We start from the raw sequence: 21,671 nt of genomic DNA, 5'->3' as shown, positions 1-21,671 counted from the left end.
AGCAACAGCAATTATCCCCAGGTGAAATATGTGCACCCAGAATTAGGATTATTCCTGGAGGCCTGGGAGAGAATGAGGGGTCTTCTTAAATCTGCCCTGGTCTCCAAGCTGCTGAGACCCCCTAGAAGTGGTAATGAAAAGTGTAACTTTAGCCTCCCAGCTGTACGTCTCAATCCATAATCCTTCCCCAAAAACCTCACCATAGAGCCGCCTGCCACTCCCATGGCGTGCCCAGCCTACACCTCACCGGGCCTTCACGATTTATGTAGCACTCCGGATTCATACTCTCAACCCCGTAAAAAAAAAGGATTTGCTCTCTCTTATATGACCCGGGGTGGTCAGGGGAGCACGGTGGAAACACAAAAAAGCCCAGTGTCGGAGCCTCACTCCCCAGATATGATTTCTCCTTCAACACCGGGCCATACCTTGGGATACTTTAGGACACCAGGCCGGCGTCCGAGCGACCGGAGAGGTTGGGTGGTGGCAGATCAGCGTGTGGAAGCCATTCAGAGGTGAGTAATTGTGTATGGGTTTTGGTGCCCTAAGAGCGCCTTGAAACAATGTGCATCGCATGGAAGTGGAGACAGGATATATCTCCAGGAGGAACACAGTATTCAGGTGCTGGGGGGCGGCGGGGCACATGGGGAGTGTGAGGTGGACTGAAAAGGGGCCTTCGTTTTGTAGCCGTAAATGTCGCATTGAGACACATTGTAAGGCTGCTTGGTTTTATATGTCTTGACGCAATTAGGAGGAGATTTTTAATTTGTGTTTTTTTTTTCAATATATGCCCGTGGTCAGTTGGTTTTACGCAACAGTTTAACGCAAAAAAAGGAAGTCATGTTGAATGCTGAGTGGTAAATATATGCCTGTGTCCGCCACGTTCTAAAATAAGGATAAAAAGAGAATGATGTTTTATAGTACTCTGTTGGTAGCCAAACCCGCACGGCACCAATGAAACACACGATTAAAAATATAATAAATATTCTGAGGAGGTAGGGGGAAAAGCTTGCTAATTAGAGGACCAATAATTAAATGATAGTGTATATGTAAATTACATATTTTGGAAAAGTAAAAATAACTTCAATGAGAGTCATCATTTGTTGCCTCCATCATAGCATCTCTTTGGCGGAAGAGAGGCACCTCGGACAAATAGGGTAAAACAAAAAAACAAAAAACCTGAAGAAATCACTTCACGTTTGTTCACAATTTTTCCGATGTTCTAGTAAGCTAGCGTGTTGAAACACTGCCGTTAAGTTGCTAGATGAGCTGTTACGCTCTGGTTCGTTGTCCGTGACTATGACACTGGTCATTGGGTGCATGGTGGAGCGAACTATTCAAGGTGACCTCGGGAAGTCCTCATTGTACATTCTGTACAAGATGGTTATCTACGACGTGCGGTGGAAACGCCAGTGGGCGGCTCCAACGATGCTGAGCAGCTCCTTGTTGTTGTTGTGTGTGTGTGTGTGTGTGTGTCTGTATGTGTGTGTGTGTGTGTGTGTGTGTGTGTGTGTGTGTGTGTGTGTGTGTGTGTGTGTGTGTGTGTGTGTGTGTGTGTGTGTGTGTTTTTTGTGTGTGTGTGTGTGTGTGTGTGTGTGTGTGTGTGTGTGTGTGTGTGTGTGTGTGTGTGTGTGTGTGTGTGTGAGCGTTTGAGAGAGAGAGAGCGAAGGAGAACGAGAGAGAGAGAGAGCGAGAGAGATCATGTGTGTGTGTATATGTACAGTAAGGTATGGTGCATGTGTGTTTATTGACCATGTAGGCATAGTTTATAGACCCCGCTGCTGATACTTGATTCTCTGTGCAGCGTTGTGAGAACGCTGTGGAAGCGTTGTTCTATAGCATATACACGCCACACGCACGCTATAATGCGTATGTTGTAGACCTACGTTGTTTGAGAGTTTCAGTTTCAAGAAATGTCGAGGTAAAAATCATGAATTACACTATTTGTTGGAATATATAATATGGTTTAACTTTCAAGCGAAATTGACGTGTCATGGGGCAAATGTGGTGAAATCAATGTCAATGCGGACAAAATGGCCGCTGTTGCTAAGCTAACAGGGAAGGAAGAAGATGGAGCTGGAACTGACTCAATGTTCAATGCTCATCTACAATTCGTTAGTAATTTTACTAATTACTATGTGAATTTTATATTTTTTACCTTATTGATATCATACCATAATTAGCACCTAATCTTCATTTAAAAATGGGCAATAATTTATTTTAATCATCCCCGCCATTTGTGCTGTGTTTTTCTACAATTTGTCACCGTATAGCTTTATTTTATTTTAGTCTGTTTGGCTTTTTATTGATATAAAAACACAGATAGGTTATTGTATTTTGAAAACATGGTATGGTACATTTTGGATTCACTATCGCGCTAATTACTTTGGAATGATTGCTGCATAAATATTTCCACCTCGAATATTGCGATAAGAGATGAGTCAAATGTGAATTCTTCATATGAAAGTCTCTTCCAGTGTTTGTACTTGAGAGCTTTCAAAGTTTGAAACTGGAAAAATTCTTTGGCCTTTTATTCTCATTATGCATTATGTTAACTTTGGGAAACATGTTGGAGATGGTTTGCTTTGTTAAAGAGAGTGAAAGGAAAAGGATAACTTCCATTACCAGTTGTTTTCGATGGTCGATTATGAGGTGAATCGGAGGGGGAGGGGAATAACAGTTCAAAATATGTTCAACTTGTTGTTTTAACATTCTCAAGGTGGGTTATTAGATAATGGTTATACCCTATATTGTGATTTTGAGAATAGTTTTTAACATGCATCGTTTAACATCGAACAAAGTATTCATAACAGCACAGTCAGTCAATTAAGTAACAGCAATTACCTAAAACTGCCAAGTGGTCACTAGAACGATAATACAAATGAATAATAATAATCAATTGATTAATTAGTTATAATAAATGATGACATGTATTGGAGGGACACACGGCTGTCAGCTAAATATCCTCTTTGCAGAGGAACATATGGTGAGTTCTAGCATTGCTAACTATATGATGTTTCACATTTCAATCACAGAGAAACATCTGATTTGTCTTACAGTTTTAGATCCCAACTCATTGATTTCCGTACATATTTGATTATAATGACGGTAAATCGTCAACAGCCCTTGAAGAAACAAAGCACCCCTAGAAGGAAAGTATTTTGTCCCAATTAAACGCCAAGATGTTATAGGGAAGTGATAGCATTGTCTTTCGTTTGATGTCGTGGAAGTTTTGCAATTGCAAAAAGAACAGTTACAAATATTTAACTGCAAACTTTTAAACAGATGGCATCTTGCACAAACTGTATCATCAAAATGGAATATGTATAATTGCTCGATAATTGTTTTGGTGAGTACTATTCTAATGACATACACTTTAAAACTTTTAAACTATGCTGAGCAATACCTTTTCCATTTGTGTAGAAAGAGTGTGTTTCTCCACTTTTCTTTCAGTTGAAAATATGTATTTTTCGTGTCATGGGTCAAAATCAAGCTGAAATTCCCTTTTCTATGACGATGAAATTTATCTCTACTTTTTATTATCAAACATTTATATGAAATGTTTATCTAACATATCATTGCCATACACAATATTCAATTGCCATCCTGTTTTTGATTTGCATACAAAATGCCATATTCATATTAAATCCAAAACTATCAATTGAAAGACTCCTAGGCTTTACATTTAAGGAAACCCACAGCTCAAGCGTCTAATTACTTTTATAACCAATTATTATTTAAATCAAATTAGATAAACATTATTAACAATCATATTCATGCAGGCAAGTGTTGTCTCAAATCAAAATGATGACATTATAAACCACTAGTTATTAAGAGAATAGAAAACCTGAACATATGTCGGCTCAATGACTCAAATTGAAATTACCTGCCTTTTCTGCTACTTCCTCATTGATTAACAAAAAATAAATGCTGTATTGGAATTAATAATTTTAGGAAAAATGTGAATGTAGGATGAAGATGTAAAAAAGGCCTATAGCCGTTTCTTCACTGTAAAACGCTGTACTATGTTTCAACAAATTATTAAATATACCTAAATGTATGTTTAAAGTCAAATCTGTCAAAAAATATAGAGACTTTATGAGGAAAAATGTATTGATTATTAGTAGAATAAAATACAATAATGAGATGAAGAGGAGAGAATATTAATTATGTTATTGAAGGAAACAATATCAATAGCACTCATCTTGAAAATAATGTTGACCTAAGCCTTTTGTGGCTAGCATTATTTCTCATATGCAAGGTGAAAGCCTGCAAGGTTGACATACACGTCATGAAGGCAGCACTTCAAACTATTATCTTTCCCAGGTTATTACCGTGGTCACTCAAAAGAAAGTAAACCGATGGTCTCTTGTTTCTGTAAATATTTCTACAGTTCTCTGAATTTCTCAACTGAAACACATCTAGTGGACGAGAAAAAAAATAGGTGCATAAATAGGGAGCAGGTCCAACTTCTTTAAAGGCAGATCTGATTTCACACTGTCAGAATAGGCAACCTCATGCTTCATGATGATGATGACATTATTCAATGTACTTCACTTTAAAAGTACCAACTCACTATTACAACACAGATCCTTCTAGAATTATGTTGACCATAATTATTGCTGATTTCTGTTGCTAATTTATTTTTAAGAATAATATAAGAAAATTGTAATTAACTATCCAATAAACATTTAACCTTAAATGCATGTTTTTGACAGGCAAACACATGATAAAAAGGTTACCCTATTTACTGGCCGTGCCGGTTTCCAATTCTACTTATTATACTTTAACTGAGTGTTGCCTTTCTGATTTTAAAGACACTGCAACAGATAAGTACAACTAAATAGTACATTGAATTGATAGATTGAAATGATTTCTGTAGCAATCAAATAATAGTCATCCGTACAAATGAAATACCTTGTATAACTTATTGGACTATCACAATATGCTTTATATTCAATTATAATACGTGACCCTTCCATTAATATATATTTGTTCAATATTGATTGTCCATAGCACTTCCTAAGGTGAAATGACTAAAGAGTCACCTATTTCTAATACTACATGTTTTATACAGCTTGAAATACTTGGATAATCCTTTAAAGAGGTATTTTATTAACCTTTAGCTTGGGTTATGTTTTTGCTAAAACAAAATTGCTGCTATCATCAAGGAAGGAAAGAGCACTAACATGTGAACAGAAATTTGATTGCTAATTATATGACTAATTATGCAAATCATTATGGCAGAAAAAAAAGTCATCACTTAAACTGGGGGATGCAATCAAATCGCTAATATCAACAGTGATGATGAAATTTAAAGACAAGCAAAACCTGTTCTCGCTTTGAATATTTGCTGTACCAAGAGTTGTCATTTCTGAGCGGCTTGTGCTATGTTTCTTTGAAGAAAATTGGGTCACTATTATATAAGCAGGGAACTGACTGCCAATGTCCTGCAGCTTGTTTATGGTGATATCTTATTGGTGGACCGGCAGGGTCTCGCTACTATGCGTCTTTATTAGTTTCCATGCACGACTGGCATGGGCACCCCCAGCAGCAGCAGTCGCTCACCACTCCGCTGCTCCCCACCTCATACTAAGCCTTGGCTTTAAAGACGGACAGGCTCCTTTGGGTAAGAACAAGTGCCCCAAACCAAAGCACAAGTCATTCAAATGCGGGCCCCCGCTCCAGTGTGCTCCTCTGGGACAAAGACCTCAAACTTTCCGCTCCTAGGGCACACAAGTCAGAGTCTGTTTGAGTACCTGCAGTATAGACCGGTGTCAGCCAACCGCAAAGTTACATAATAATAGCATTCAGGTGTGACAACTTAATTTAAAGAAAAGCCTACGTTGCTTCCCACTTCCCCCAGAAGTCAAACACTTGGCATGTCTTTGACAAAGTTTCTTAAAAACATTTTCAAAGACCACACTCAAAGACTGGAGAGAGCCTAAATATTTCAGCACAGTCGTCGGGGGTGGGGGGGAGGGGCAAGATATCATAGAATATTGTACTAAATAATGAACACACTTAATAGTCAAAAATATGAACATGCTGAGCAACACTGTTGTTTTTACCTTTTAATCTATGAGCTGAAAAGTTTGTATGAGACGCAGAACGTTTTCACCCTTGGAGCCACAGGAGGCGCTGTAAAGCAGTTTGCCTTTTGATAGAGCCAAATTAGAGAAAAGAACATGGCCGCCGGTGGGGTCGGGGCTCCCCAGTTACATCTAGCGCTGCCTTAGCTAGTTAATGCAACATTAACATTGAATGAGCATTTGGGGAGCCTGGAGAACCCCCTTTCTAGCCCGAGACTCATAGGATGAGGCTGAAAGCTTCAAACTCATCCCGCTTTTCCTGATCTTGTGAAATACATCAATGCATCAATTGCACAGTTATGTATATTGCAAATAAGAATCCAACAATTTGATGTGTGCAGTGCGGCAACATCAACAAGATGTGGTCATTTTATATTGGAGCCTGCTGCCCTGTGATGCGTGGGTACATATTTATAGATATTTTGGTATACCCATGGCCGTAATTGAAATGGAGGCATTCATTTCAATCTATGTTTAGAAATTCCCTCAGTTAACACACTGTCCTACAAGTCTCCAGAGCAAGCTGTACCAAACAATTTCAAAGGCATTTCAATTCCGAGGATTGTTTTTCTGCCAAAATTTGTGGTAGACATTTTAGACATACCAAGGAGTCTGGGAATTGATTGACACCAGTAAAACACATGGTTTCAAAGATTGTTTAGTTTCATGGAATCCCAGGTTAGCCCTAGAAGGATGTGATAAGTTAAAGTGAAGCCAAGAGACCTGCACTCGCATGTTCTTCTTCATCTGAAGTGCTATATCGCACCCTGTCTTCACAACACCGAGACCTGTGAAAAACAACTGTGAAGATATAATTTTATTAAATCCCAATCTGTCACCGAACGGGGAGGAAAAATGCTTGCAGAGTGCACAAGTCAAATATCATCAACTGCACAATACACACAGATACACACAGGCGAACACACACATAAACCAACACACACTCGCACCAAACAGAAACACCAAACACATACATACTCACATATACGTTAGCGCACATTAATACATACATAGCCAATACACACATAAAACACGCACACATAAACGGACACACACACGCACACACTGTTTAGATTTATGCATGCACTACATAAAAATTATGTTTGCCAATTATACAATAAAAAATAAATTGCTAGTCATCACCATCAAACATTACATTAAATGTAATGGCATGTACATGTCTGTACTTTCACGAGGCTATTGTATAAAATAACAATAGTTACCATGACTTTTATGACCCCAGATAAAATACGATAATGTTTTTCCAAATGATGTGTACAGTCTCATTTCTGTAATGAATACGCAGCATTAATTAATCATTTCTGTTTGTTACTTTGCTTGTTTAATGTTTTCATCATGTTATGGATGAAAATAACTGTTTGTATCTCAGTAGAAGAAGGCGAACAGGCGGTGTCAATGAAACGCATCCAGTGTCAAATTATATTTATTTTATTGTTTGTATTGTAATTGTTAAAAAAATCTAAGGTTGTAGTTTACCTTAAAACATACAAAGCATGGTAGATTGTTCGGACGTTGACCGGGTCGACACTCATACCAAACAATCCTACTGCATGTAATATTGATATCGATCATGGTATTACCTAGTTACTGAATTATCTTGTATCCTTTTATCTCGTATCATTATGAAACTGTTCTTTTTTCAGTTTGAGTTATGCTTGATGTGGATTGCGTATCATATTCTTGGAATTCTGTGGAAAATTTGGATTGGACAAAGACATTTCGGGAAAAATAAATATATTTGCAAAACCAATTATTATTGAACTGAACAAGGGCCGGCGATTTCTTTGAGTTCTTTGACCTTCCACTGCCGTGTCTTCCGCTTCATAAAGGTCAAAATTACTGTTGAATTATTTAACATCTGTTCGCTTAAATCAGTATAGCATGATAGGGTGTCCTATGCTAAGAGGACTTGAGCATTCCTTTTGGGCATATGGATGCACATTGGCTGAGCAAAGCAGAATTCACAACCTGGGGGCACATTAAGAGCCTAATCAACATAGCTGCTCGGCTTGAAAGAATAAACATACAATAAAAAAAAGAGAGAAAAAAAGCCAAAATGGACCTGGCGAGGAGGGGGAGAGGCAGGGTATGCCCAAGTGGCGTTGGGCCGCCCCATGGAGACATCTGCTGATTACACACTTTGTAGGAACCTGCGAGAGAGAGAGAGAGAGAGAGAGAGAGAGAGAGAGAGAGAGAGAGAGAGAGAGAGAGAGAGAGAGAGAGAGAGAGAGAGAGAGGAGGCAAGCAGTGAATTGTGTGTAAAGAGATTGAGACGCCACATCCCAACGCAAACAGTCACTCTGAGAATGAAGCTGTAAAGACTTGAAAGCAGAAAGTGCCCTTTACTCTATTTAACACAACAACAGAGGGAGCGCAGGCCGGCCGGGGCAGCGGCAACACGCACCGGCTTTTGAACGCAGCTCCTTTGTCAACTCTTGAAATGGTTAGCATCCAATCAACAGAAGCTAAATTGGCAGCCATGTCTGTGGTGTACCTGGGTGGAAGCACGGCCACCCTCGAGATGACGGGCACAATGCTGTGTTCATCCGGCGCCTGTCAGCGTTGTTTCTGCGGATGAATCTGTCACGTGTATGTCCCTGCGTGACATTTTGTCAGGCCTGCGTGAGGCAGGTGGAGACGGGGGTGGTTAGGGGGTGGGGGGGGGGTGATGGGGGGCCCCACCCTCCAGGAGTTCCCGTCATGCTGTCAAGCCCACTGTGACGGTGTCGGCCTCGCTGAATAGCAGCGAGCATAGCCACAGTTTGCCGCAAGTGCGGCAACACCCATGCCTAACTTTCACCCTAACGAGAGCCAGATCCTCCCTCAAGTAGCTGATGATCACTAGCAGGAACCAAGAGAAACCTCACACCCTTCTGTGTTGAATCAAGGCACCATCTTCCCTTTGACCGGATAATGGGGACGAATCAACTCATGCACATTAAAGAGATCTTGGTAAAGGAAAGGTACACCTTGTGGATGAAGAGTTGGAGATCGACCATGATTAGAGCATTCAGGGGGTGCAGATAACATGGAAAGGGGATTATTTTCATATCTTTGTCATATCTTTGTTTTCTCCATCGCTATAGGATCTGTTGATGAGTCATAGAAACGCCCTGAGTCATAATAGCGGGCTTTACGGAAACACCATTCCATCAAACAAGAACGTTGACAAGACACAAGGAATATGCAACAGATGAAACAGAGAGCGAGAAAAGATTAAGAGGAAAGATTATTCAACTGAGAAGAGAGGTTGATGTGGTGTCTTTGATTTCTGCAGTCCTCAACGACGCTTCCGAGCGTAGGCAAACCGTGGTTCCTGAACAACTTTGATTCTGTGCATGGCTTCCTGGCTGGTTACCTACGTACACATTGTGTTACGGCAGTCTACTTCAAAGCAAAGAGGAACGCCTTAGAGGGTCAAAGATCTACCCTTTTATCTCTTAGGCACAACAAGTCATAAGAGAAAGCAGAGAGTCTTCCTCCCCAGGCTTCAGGTTTGTTTTTGGAGATACAGACCCTCATTATTTGGCCTAGTGTCATCTCTGCTTCCATCTTATGGATCAGGGAAATCATCGTCATCATTATTTTATGGAAAGGAGCGTGGATCGGGTTTCAAAATAGCCTGATGCTGTGCAATATGACATTTGATCCTGTGACATTACCCTGGTAGTAGGAAGTAATATTCAACTCAGTCAACATGTTGAGATGAGGCTTACTATGCTTGCACGCAGACGGCGCTTGTGTTTCTCCCTGGCCGGAGTGTATCTGGCCTCGCGATCCTGTGCAGTCGATGCATCTGTGTTTCTACTAATACCCATACCCCCAGATCCCCTCCTCCCGGCCCACCTACTGGCATCCTCCCGATCTCTGACCTCTGCCCTCTTCTTCTTTTGCTTTGTTGTGCAGGTCAGAGACCATACGCCAAACTCCACCAGAGCCACATGGCCCAGGTTTTGGTATGCAGATACGCAGCCCAGGTAAGTCTGACCCGGGTCCCCCCCCCCCCCACAGCTTGCCTGACCCTCTTTGCCTCCCCCCTCAGCTCTGGGGTCAGGCCCAGGGCCCAGCATGCTTCCAGTGCGGTTCACAGGGGGCCTCGGCATCCCAAAGATGAGACTCCAGACTGGCACGTTGCGCAGCGTTTGATGTGGGTCCCTCCACTGGGCTGTGTGTTGCTATGCCTTTAATTAGCTCCAGCAGCTGATATTTCCTGGTTAAGGGTCGCATGGCCAACTGCACTGTCTTCACATCCGCCCCATATAATCTCCTACAGGTGATTGCTTTTGCATGCAAACGCAGTGTTGACTGTATCTCTTTGCATTGTGTGCATAGATTACTGCATCGGCCTTTACCAAGCACGGCGATCTGTTACAATGATGTAGACACAAAATAAATACTTCACAATGCTACTGTAACTGCACCCAGTGTGAGTCCAATTGTGTTGTGCAAATATGCCTACAGGCTCCCATCTACGGCCCATTATATCCGACTAGTTCTGATTCTATTTTCCTTGAAAGCAATCGCAGCCATGATGGTTCTCCTGATGACTGTAAACGTTCCACTCTTCGTTCCTCATCTGTGTTTTTCAGCCCGGGCCAAGATCTTAACTGTGGGAAATTGCCCTCTGAAGACTGACAGCTGGAAATTGATCTCAGATTAGACGCGTGTACCTCTCTCCCCACTCTCCTTTGTCACTCCCAAGTTGGTGGATCTCCCCTTAAAACTCTGCGAGAGATGAGGGGCAGAGAAAAAGACACAGAGACTTCACAGTTTGCTTTGGCATACTAATACCCTGGACTCATTAAATTAATGGGGGCCATATTCCCCTTATGATGCGTGCACTGATGCCCTTTGAGTTTGTCGAGGCCTAGAGGTTGTGCAGCACTTTGAAAGCCCTGACCGGCATATTGAACGGCATTTTAATGGAAGCCTTGTGAGGCTCCTAGTAAGATGCGCAGTTACGGCCCCCCCTTAAAGTCGTGGCACCTCTCTCTCCTGTGATCTCACCCAGATTGCCGCGCCATACCGCGCATTGCGCGCGGGAACTGGAGAAAGGGGGAGGGGACACACAGCACGCTAAATGAGACCAGAGGTGTCCACATCTCGGCAGAGGCCATTCTTTCCTGAAGATGTGAATCTTTCAGATGGGGTGCCTTTGATGTGGAAAGGTGTTCGGGGTAGGGCTGTGAAGTGGAGAGGCTTATGAGAGCCTCACCTATTTTTTTTCTTGTTATTTTTTCCCGGAGAACACAGCATGCACGTCCGGCCCGTTCCGTCGGTCAGTGATGTGGTTTCTGGTCGGTGTTGGTTTAATGGCATCGTTTTTCCCTGGTCACATGGACCTCAGTACAAAGACTTCGTTACATCACCCATAGGACAGAATGTGTCAAGAGTGCAATCAATCGATCAGTGCTACTGATAAGCAGCAATGCTAGTTTTTTTTATGGCTTGTAAAGGAAAACCCATCCTTAGTGACAATATGTGGCTATAACACATTAATCATCTGTAGTACAATGGGAATTTGAATATTAATCAATTAACTCTGCATATTTCGCCCACAGCGAAAAGATTAACCGATATGAATAAAACGTAGAAGCTGGCAAGCACTCATTTGCATGACAAAAACTTTTGCCTGAACACTAAAAATTCACCCTTAAGGTTATCACATCAAACAGAACAACTTGTGAAGACAGTGGACGGGATGTTAGATAACCCTCGTCAATGGAATTAAAACATATCAGAACCAGATATCCCTGACATATTATTTGTTTGTCTAGTAGACATATAGATTCATAGACCCAGTGCTGCATTCTAATCAGCCTTCTCCTCCTGACGCTTGTAGGAACTGGGAGTGAATCACCCTGATATCAGGGATGAGGTAGCAGAAATGTCCCTGGTGTGTTTAATTGTACCTTTAAACAAAAGAATGAGTGGCAGTGGCAGCATCCCGAACAAGATGACAAAGCTTCAAAGCATGACACTGTCTTCTGTTGAGTTCAGGTTGAACCATCAGATCTACAAGCAGGAAGTTTCAAACATTATAATTCAGTAATTTGATTCGGCAATCACCAGCATTGACAGGCCTTGATTTCATTTATCATAAAGCCTGTGACTTGAGCTCCCCATCACAGCGGTTCCAGCATTGTTAGTTGGATTTTGCTTCTGATTAGTGATTCAACCGAGGGATGTATTACAGAAGTGGCTGATACGTACATGCCTCTCCACTCTACATTGCGCTGGGGATATATTCTCTCTATGGCGACTGTGTGGTTTTCGATGTGATACCCAGTGATAAGACTCAAACCTCCTGCTACCTGGCAAGAGAGTGAAGTAGTGTAGAGTGCGTTGAGGACAGATTTTTTGGTGTTTTTTTTGTGAGTGCGTGAATAAGTATAAAAAGCTCCAACTTTGACTTATGTTCACGCCGCCAGCGAATCATTAAATATTCACAAAGGCCTCAAATGGAACACAGTTCTATTTTGAAAATTAGTTTGAATAAGTTTTAGATTCAGCCAAGTATAAGGCAATGACTTAGCAGAAATATTTGCAGAATGTAATTGCATAGCCTTGCATTCGCACTTTAAAATCCCTTGCAGTAAGTATGGTTAATTTGGCAACTTGAGTCCGGCCTGAGAAACCCTTGAGCAACAGGCAATCTCTGGGTTGTTTTCAGCTTAATAAAAAGAGGGATACTGCCTTGGGCTTAGCCCCCCAAAACCCCCCTCTTTCCTGTCCAAAGATGGCGCCTTTTTCATCTTATAGTAGTCCTGGTGCATTGGTGTGGCAACTATGTGCTTCACAGGTGGGAGTCTGTCTCTATCGAATAAGCCAGTTCACTAAGGACGGGATTTGCCGCTGTTATTTTTCTATTAGGGAAGAATTATGCTAAGCCTTTGGAGGCCATCTTTGTGTTGCCATGGCAGCCTATATTTCCTACCGGGTTGTGACCTGGAATGACTACAGTGCAAAGCCAAGTAGCTCCCGAAGCCCTTTGAGGATTAAAATGGCGGACTTATAGTGATGCAAAAGACTGCCAATATGTTTGAAACTTGAATGGTAGAACGACAAGTTTTTTCTTGGGTTCCTTATCGTATTATTGGTGTTTTGAATATCCTCTATCACGTAGGTCTTCCCATGAGACTTTTGCTTTGAAAATGGCTTTTGTTTAGCATATCAAAATAAGAGTGTTCATATATATATATATATATATATATATATATATATATATATATATATATATATAAATATATGAGATTGTATCCCTTTAAGTGTATTGATTATACATAGACACCGTTATACAGCACATCATACTTTGTCCAATGGCAGATCAATATACGGTAATATTGTCTTCTTTATGCTTTTCATCATCCTTGCCAATTGTTTTGAGGCTAGCCATGAAAGCCTTTACTCCACTTGGTGAAATGTATGGACACCGAGATGAGGCTTTGAAAGTATGAGATTGACACTCGTGTGGCCACAAAGCACAACAGGAGACTACTTTGAAGAGGAAAGTGCTTTGGGTATCAGGTTTCACTTAAGAAATAGTGGCCTAAGACAAACATAAAACAAGACAACCAGGCAGGAGTTCCCTGCCTCTTCCTTGGTTTACTCCCCAACCCAGGATCTAAAAAGGTCACAAACACCAGCACGTTTAATCCTTCAAACACTGGAATACATGTCCAACTTTTTTGGGGGGTTGTTTATCTTAAATTCAACGCTGTCTCGGCTTTTTTGCTCTTGTGGCTCTGGATGGAGAAAGTCACTCTGAATATAGAACAGCGACATCTATCCCAACAAACAATCCTGTGAAGAAAAATAAAAAACACACAAAAGTTTGTGTTTTTCAGACTAAACTGCAGCTATCAGAACTATGTCTGTTTGGCAGTTTGGGAATTGATCAGTGTGGATCCCAAGCCACCATCACTGTCAACTGACAGGCTTGTAAAAGATGACACATTGGGTGACAGTGCCTCGTCTTCTCGAGTGAAATCCCAAATCAAGTTTAGTCTCTGTTCCAGCTTGATTCATCGTCTTTATTTATTTATCTATGTCTCAAACACCCGTCATTCAATCAATCTGTATTTTTAATGTCCGTCAGAGGCAAATGATGCTGATCTTTTTTAGTGATTTATTATTTTATTTTCATATTTATTGGGGGGGGGGGGTAGGGGGGGGGGGGGGGTCGTACGACGTCTCTTGAAATATTTCTCAATTGATAAACATGACAGTCACGTTTCAGGTGTTCTGAAGTCACACTATCTTGCCAGCTCAAAGTGCACTCAATATCAGCTTTTGGTTTGCTTTGATGTCAGGGTCTCTGGTGATGGGATTTTAGCACACTCTCTTCCTCAACTGTTTCTGTCACCTTCTCCTGCATAAAGCTGACACTAGAGCTGCCAGATCATAGATTGACTTTTCTCCTAGTGACTACCAATCGAAAATGCTGCTGAATTCTGGGGAGTTGTCATGGCAGACAGAATGATCCAAAAAACTTGCAGCAAAAGGTGGCCAAATCCTAACGCTCTCTTTAAAACAGAAGACATTGGAAATATGATGGTGATTATTTTAGCTGGATATTCAATGGGAATAACATGAGCCCAGCTAAATCTCAACTCTTTGTTTATCAGAATGTGCAACAACAATGACACGTCTTTTTACAAACCTGATCTGTGTAGCAGCTATACATTAACAATGTTTCTGACATGTGCTATGAATTAAGTTTCATAATAGTTGATACATACATGTTGAATTGGATATGTAAAACATCTTGGATGTCTAAGGAGCTATACCCCCCTTAGCATCCTGTAACACTTTTTATTTTCAAACCTCTAACATAAAAAAAGACAATATTTGACTAATGAAGGACTGATAATCTTGCACCCCCCCCCCCCCCCCATGCTCACCTGAGAAATAACCCGTGTGTCTCTGCGTGACGTCTGCAGTCCACTTGACGTCCCAACTTCATAAGGTTTTGGATTTAACTGAGGATTAAATTCAATTTACCGTTGGAATGTACCTTTCTCTGCCAACCTCTTTTTAAACCCTTTTTTGTTTGGAAATTAATTAAAGCAGATGGCCTGCGCACATGCATAGGCCTTTATGTTAAACTCTTTAATGTTGCATACATGGCCAAAAAAGCCCAAATTTGAATAAATAAATGAAATAATATGAAAACGTAAGCCTGCATATTGACTGGCAGAGCTTGACGGTCAGTGATGTGCTATTTTACTATCCTGCTGTTATTTAATATAGGCCTAGGCCTTTGTTAAGTTATATATGTCAATAGACAATCATATTGATGGCCTACACCTATAGGTATCGATATTAAAAAAATTACATTTTGCTCCATATCCTATCAGGCCTTTTTACAACTTTTTAGGGTGTCGTGGCTGATTTAATGCCGACCAGATGAAACACCGCCGTATAGCCAACTTCCTTATAACCGATCATTTCTGATTATTGGACCTTACAAAACCTTGAGTAAATATTCCTCTAAAATGTGATCTGTTCATCTGTGTAGTAATGAAGCAGCCCAGGCCTGTTCAACGGTGCAGCCCGCAGAGAGCCGCTCGAGGGGAGAGCGTTCAGAGCGCCTGCACGCGCGCGGCCTAATGAGGAAACAATCAGCTGCAGCGGGTCATCACTCTCCGGTCTCGAGCCATACACACACGAGCCACGATTCACTGCGCACATTCGTTGTAAGGTGCATGCATTTCATTAGCAGATAGTTAAACCTTGAGAGCCAAAACCTTTTGAAAATAATTTCAATTTTTTGTTAAGTAACGTCAATCCTGAGTCTATTTTTTTTTAATTATAATTCGAGCTAATTATAATCAACATTGAATTAGTGTTTTATTGACTGAAACAATGCATCATAATTGAAATAATTAAACCTTGGAATTCGTTCCGAAATACAGCCACCATGCAGGCAAAATTTCGTTAGGCGTATATTGTGAAAAAGGTGCAATCAAATATTAGCCGATAATTGTACCACATTGTAATGGTTTCAAAAGGGCTACGATAGGCCAATAAAAAAGTGCTTATTCATTATTGAGGATTGATGCGGTCAACTGAGCAAATCTGCCCTAAAACAAATATTGCATTTGTTGTGAAGTTGTTCTACAGAATGACAGTGTAACCATATTATTTATATGGCTTTGCTGCATTGATCCATGTGGGTATGCGTTGTAAACAGGCCTCCTCAGTACGGCATAGGTGCGCCAAGATAAGCAGCCGCGCTTTTCCCGCATATTTGAGCAAATTTCAAACACTTTAAGTGCAAAAATATTTGTTCAGTCTTATCTAAAAGGTATCCGTAACAAGGCATTTAATTCAACAAGTGTAAGGTATCCTAAACTTTGAGCCTGTATCGGATGACACCTGGGCCCTATGTGTTTGGTAGTAGGCCTACCTGAATTACTTTAAATCCTTGTCACTAGAATACCGGACTTTGTGTCTTCACATGGATACTGTACCTTCTCCTACCCTTATCTACCTACCATATTTAGGGAAGTGTTGTATCTTCAATCCACACTCAATGCGTACATTGCTTAAGTTCGAATGCAAGTCAGTATTTTGGATTTTAAATGTATATTTTCTGTCAAATATTTCATCAATTGCAAACGAGAAAGGTTCGATTTCGTTCATCTAAGGGACGAAAAGTAGCTTATTAGTGAGCCAAGCAGACATTGTCGTATGAGGCAAAAAGCCCAACTCAAAGCATCATCACATTTATCGAATGACATTTTCACTACACAAACCTTTTTTTTTCCATTCTCATTTTTTTCTGAATCAAACAGTGACAGCAGTTTAACACCCCCCCCCGCCATCTCTCTCTCTCTCTCTCTCTCTCTCTCTCTCTCTCTCTCTCTCTCTCTCTCTCTCTCTCTCTCTCTCTCTCTCTCTGTCTCTCTCTCTCTCTCTCTCTCTCTCTCTCTCTCTCTCTCTCTCTCTCTCTCTCTCTCTCTCTCTCTCTCTCTCTCTCTCTCTCCCCTCCTCCTCCTCCCCCTCCTCTTCCTCCTCCTCCCCCTCCTTCACCTCCTCCTCCTCCTCCTCCTCCTCCTCCTCCTCCTCCTCCTCCTCCTCCTCCTCCTCCTCCTCCTCCTCCTCTTTCCCTATCTCCTCCTCTCTCCTCACTCTTCTGCAGCCCGTGCTCTCTGCACGTGTCTTGGAGTTGAAAGCGTTAGATTAGATTATCGATTTAACTGGCTTAATAACATGAACAGCAAATATTGCCGAATTAATGCCCGTGAGTCCGAATTACTAATTGCACAGCACGAATTACAAAACTAGGCTGTAAGAACGAGATGATGACTCATTTAAACTTGAATTGTACAATTACTTTGTTGCCTAGACGAAAACAATAATAATAATTAAATTTAGTTTGGGATCAAAAAAATTATAAAAATGCATTTTTTTTTCTGTGTGGAATATATCATATACAGTTTTCGTGTCCATATGACATTGTCTCAAAAGGTTCCCGTTGCACAGGCAACACTTCAATTGAATGGTTTACAATACAATGCAGACACAGGTCTATTGTTTTCACTTCATGGCAAAAGGCCACAAGCTACTGCTGTTTCCACTCAGAGTTTATTCAACAATCAGCTACAATAAAATTAACACTCTCTAATGGTTATTATACTAGCCTATGTGAGTATTTAGTAGCGTTTATAGGTTTACATTATTTTTCACATATATAGGGTTATTTAAGAATTATGTCTGCAGTCTGCTAGACCTTTTAAAGGGAACTATACAAACATTACACTATTTAGACAAATGTTATGAAGGTGAATAATGCTTTGATTAGTTCCTGTGGAACCTTGTGGTAACTTTAATGTTTGATTTTTTAAAACATGCATCGAATCAGTATTTATTTAATTGTACATGTTAATGTAAAAAAACAAACATTAATGTGGTAATGTATGATGTATATGTATTAAATAAAGTCAAATGCTTTTACTTAAAAATATATCATAAGTAGCAATATTTTAACCAGCATGACAATGATATAAAAAAAGATAATTAAGTAATGTTAACTGGATGTATATACATAAATCTGCAAGAACATAAAAGTAGTCATCCCAATGTGGTCGGTGTCATCATCAAAAAGTAAACTGTTACGTTAAGATTAGCATATTTCCAGGTTCATAGCATCATCAACATGGCATCCTTTTGTAAGTGAAAATACTTTTCATGATATCTTACATGATACCACACAAAGTACATGGAAGGTATACATAAGAAGAAGAAGATGCACTGTGAGTCAACGTTAATTGAGATACATGTCCTTTTTGTTCACAGGGTTGTCAATAGGACCACTGTCCATCATCGTCAGTTGACGGACAGACTTGAACCAAAAGGTAAGTTGAAAATAAAGGCGAGGCAAGGCAAATCAAAAAAGAATAACACTAAAGGACTTCTACATTCACATACATGCACATGCACACATACACGCACGCACGCTCGCACACACACACACGTGTATTCATTACGTGTTGTGGAATGTGTAGTCCATGTGTAGAACATACCATCATAAACTCCTAGTCTCTGATTTCCAGAAAATGTGACTACACCAATGTGTACCACCATTTTGTGTGTGTGTGTGCCAGTTTGTTTGTGTTTGTGTGCATATGCCCATGTATCTTTTATGTGCCTGTGTGTGTGTGTGTGTGTTTTGTGCCCGTGTGTGTATCTGTTAGGTGCCTGGTTGTACGTGTGTGTGTGTGTGTGTGTGTGTGTGTGTGTGTGTGTGTGTGTGTGTGTGTGTGTGTGTGTGTGTGTGTGTGTGTGTGTGTGTGTGTGTCTGTGTGTGTGTGTGTGTGTGTGTGTGTGTGTGTGTTTATGTGTGTGTGTGGTATTCCATTGTGTGTGTACTGTGTGCCTTTGTGTGTGTCCGGATATATCTGTTGTGCGCCTTGTGTGCTGTGTTCCATTATGCGTGTTGTGTGCCTGTACGTGTCCGGTTGTGTGACCGTGCGCTCGTGCATGCCTATGTGCGTGTATTTTTCCCCACGTGTGTATCTGTTGTGTTCCCGTGTGTGTGTGTGTGTGTGTGTGTGTGTGTGTGTGTGTGTGTGTGTGTGTGTGTGTGTGTGTGTGTGTGTGTGTGTGTGTGTGTGTGTGTGTGAGTCTCGTGCACAGCCCATTAGTGGAGTTTAACCTCGTAGCTCGGGGAGTCACCTGCCCCCCCGAACACACCAGGCTTCCTTGGAGCCGCTGTAGCCCGTTAACATTTCACTGTGTTCCCACCCGGCGCAGCCCCGTTACTTTTGTCCTAAGAGGGCAATTAAGGAAACAAACGTTTCCCCCAGATTAGCTGGCAGCCAGCTTTGCATACTAATGCAATGCCAAGTGGTTACAAATAGTGAGTGCTCTAATTACCGCCACTGTTTTCAATCAGAAATCGCTCAATTTCCCAGGATGCGGTCTCCATGGCTGAAGAGAAACAACACACAACCTGACGGGCAAGAGACAATCATGTATGTGTGTGTTTTTGTGTGTGTGTGATTGTGTGTGTGTGTGTGTGTGTGTGATCATGTCTCTCCTTTGAGTGTGTGTGTTTGTATGTGTGTGTGTCTGTGTGAATGTGTGCGTGCGTGGTGGTGTACTTGAGTGCGTGCGTGTGAGTGTGTGTGTGTGTGTGTGTGCATGTGTGTGCGTGTGGGTGAAGGAGGGGACGTTGGACTGTGCATGTGGGTGCATGTGTCTGGGCTTCAATGAGCGAGATTAGAGGTGTATGTTTTTCTTAGCGTACACAAGTTTGTGTATGCCTGTGTAATTTGTATCTTCTTGTGTGTGTGTGTGTGTGTGTGTGTGTGTGTGTGTGTGTGTGTGTGTGTGTGTGTGTGTGTGTGTGTGTGTGTGTGTGTGTGTGTGTGTGTGTGTGTGTGTGTGTCTGTTTATGCTTGTTAACGTGTGCTCACTTGTATGTATGCCAGAAGGTACAAATCAGCTTATCCGTGTTTTCCTGTGTACAGACTCAGGAACGGCCCCTTCCCCATCACCGCTGGCCGTGTCAAGCTTGGAAATGGATCCCGGCCGCCTCTGAAGCATTTAGCACCACAATTATCCCCCCATTCACAGGGCTGCCTGCGCTAATGTAAACCACACCAGGCACTAGCCGTCATTCAACCGCAGTAAAAAAAGGCAATGCAGAAACCCATCCTCTGTGACAGCAATTTGACGCAATTCCGTCCCTGTGTCACCGTTGCTACAAATAGGGGTCAACTCATTTATTAAGCAATTTCTAGGTCTTGTTGGGGGGGGGGGGGGGGGGGGGGGGGAGCTGGCTCCTTGTCTGTTGGGCCACTTATAACCCTAAAAGCATCCCATAATGTGTAATGTGTCCGACATCAAACACACCAGAAAAAGAAAGAAGGGTAGATCCCAGCGCCCGACCCCAGCACGGGATGGTCGCTGGGAGGAGACGGTGGGTTGGGGACCACCACCACAGACAGGGGCGAGTCACAGAGGACCCACAGCGGGCACGGACGACTCAGCCACGCCGTAGGACGTCCACGCGGCCGCTGGGTGCTCTCGGCCTGGGCTGACCTTTAGGCTTCTGACAGCCAGCTAATGGCGGCCTGGCTGGCGATCAATGCTCCCGGAGACTCGCCGCCGCCGCCACCGCCATCCCTGCCCTTTTTCCCCGGGCCAGGAACAGAGGGGGGACGGGCGAGAGAGGCCTGCCACAGAGCCATTGACCCCGGCTGCTCTCTCTCCCTCCGCCCTGGCGTGGGGTGTTGGCTGCCGGCAGGGCCGCGGGAGCCTGGACCCACTCTGACCTGCCACACGGCGAGAGGACAGCCAGGGCCTGCTGGAGAGGGCTGGAGAGGGGCCGGGGACGCCTCCGCGGCGGTCTCCGTGAAGCCGGACGGGGGGTCCTGGGCTGAGGGGGAGGAAGGGGGGGGGGGGGGGGGGGGGACGACGACATTCGTCCTGATTGCCTCGTCTAAAATGCTGATGGATTGTTATTGTCGCTGAACAAACGGTGCAAACCAATAAAGTGGCAAGTGTGCGTTAAGGATAGAGCGATGCGTGTTGTTTGTGGCGTTGCAGGAGTTCAATGGCAGACTTGAAATGGGTCACGGAGGAGCGTTGTTTTCAGACCGAGCGCTACATGAGGCAAGAGCGTGCCTGATGTTATGTGTGTGCTTGGTGTGGGTAACCCATATGCTGCAGCGCCGCACCATTCATCAAAATACCCTTTCTTATTCAATATACCGGCATTGAACCGGGAGGGAAAAAAACACAACAGACAGATAGAGCTGATTAATTGCGTACAATCCACAACAACAGAAGATTTTTCACCTCATATTCCATATGGGATGACAAGAGAGGGAGAGAGCGAGCGAGAGGGGAGAGAGAGGGAAAAAAATCTAAGTGGTTTAGCACAGACTGTTCTTTTTATTATCATTAACAGTAATGTGATGCGGAATCCCCCCGGTGATCCACTCACAGCATCACCTCCACTCAGAAGTCATTCATTAGCACAAACAGAAGGCAACGCAGGAGCAGAGCGAGGGAGAGAGAGACATCGGCAGAGAGAGGGAGGGAGAG

The 21,671-nt window shown here is 42.4% G+C and overlaps 2 long non-coding RNA genes across 3 annotated transcripts in view; one reads left to right on the top strand and one right to left on the bottom strand.

Annotated features, from left to right (window-relative positions):
- The first annotated feature begins 221 nt into the window (after window positions 1–221).
- LOC115552873 (uncharacterized) lies at window positions 222–20,361 on the top strand. The gene is made up of 5 exons (XR_003978390.1): window positions 222–512; window positions 10,017–10,087; window positions 18,414–18,472; window positions 19,513–19,591; window positions 20,090–20,361. It is a non-coding gene; the product is annotated as an uncharacterized LOC115552873 (long non-coding RNA).
- Window positions 6,933–21,671, bottom strand: part of LOC115552874 (uncharacterized) — a 45,635-nt gene continuing 30,896 nt past the window's right edge. For both annotated transcript variants that reach the window (XR_003978391.1, XR_003978392.1), the window contains exon 4: window positions 6,933–8,260. This is a non-coding gene — a long non-coding RNA (uncharacterized LOC115552874). The remainder of the gene's footprint in view (window positions 8,261–21,671) is intronic.

Source organism: Gadus morhua, chromosome 10 (genome assembly GCF_902167405.1).
Source record: "Gadus morhua chromosome 10, gadMor3.0, whole genome shotgun sequence".
Lineage (NCBI taxonomy): Eukaryota > Metazoa > Chordata > Actinopteri > Gadiformes > Gadidae > Gadus > Gadus morhua.
Note: the sequence above shows the minus strand (reverse complement) of the source record. Positions and strands in the feature narration are given on the sequence as shown.